This window comes from Propithecus coquereli, unplaced genomic scaffold, assembly GCF_000956105.1.
Source record: "Propithecus coquereli isolate 6110/MARCELLA unplaced genomic scaffold, Pcoq_1.0 Scaffold114, whole genome shotgun sequence".
Lineage (NCBI taxonomy): Eukaryota > Metazoa > Chordata > Mammalia > Primates > Indriidae > Propithecus > Propithecus coquereli.
The window spans coordinates 3,418,398-3,418,876 of NW_012135414.1; positions in this window are offsets into that span (position 1 = coordinate 3,418,398).

Sequence of the window (479 nt, forward strand, 5' to 3'; positions counted from 1 at the left end):
ATACAGCCTCCACCTGCCCAACCTGGAAGAGAAGGAATCCCAAAAGCCAGCCCTGCTCCTTTACCCTGCTGCTCTCTCCCTCTCATACACATCCCAAACCTAGCCTGCAGATGTAAGAACCCCAACATTCGGCAGGGGCTCCTTCCTCCAGAACTACATTTCCCAGCAGGCCTGGGGCCGAGTGCGGCCCGCTTGTAAGCTATGGCCAGCAGGGGCGGGCCTGCAGGTGGAAAGCGGAGCCAGAAGGCACCGGGCTGAGCATGAGTCTGAGATGCCAGGGCTGGGAGGGCATAGAGCAGTGGGAGGACGAGGCTAAGGGGCGGAGCCTCAGTTATGCGTGTAGTATGGGAGGACGGGTCTGGCGCCAAGGGCGGGGCTGGACTGAGGGCCGGAGGCGAGGCTGGGCGGATGGGCGTGGCCAAGTAGCCTGAGGGCGGGGCCCAAGGAGGGGCTCAGCTGCGCCCAGCCAGGCAGCGCCC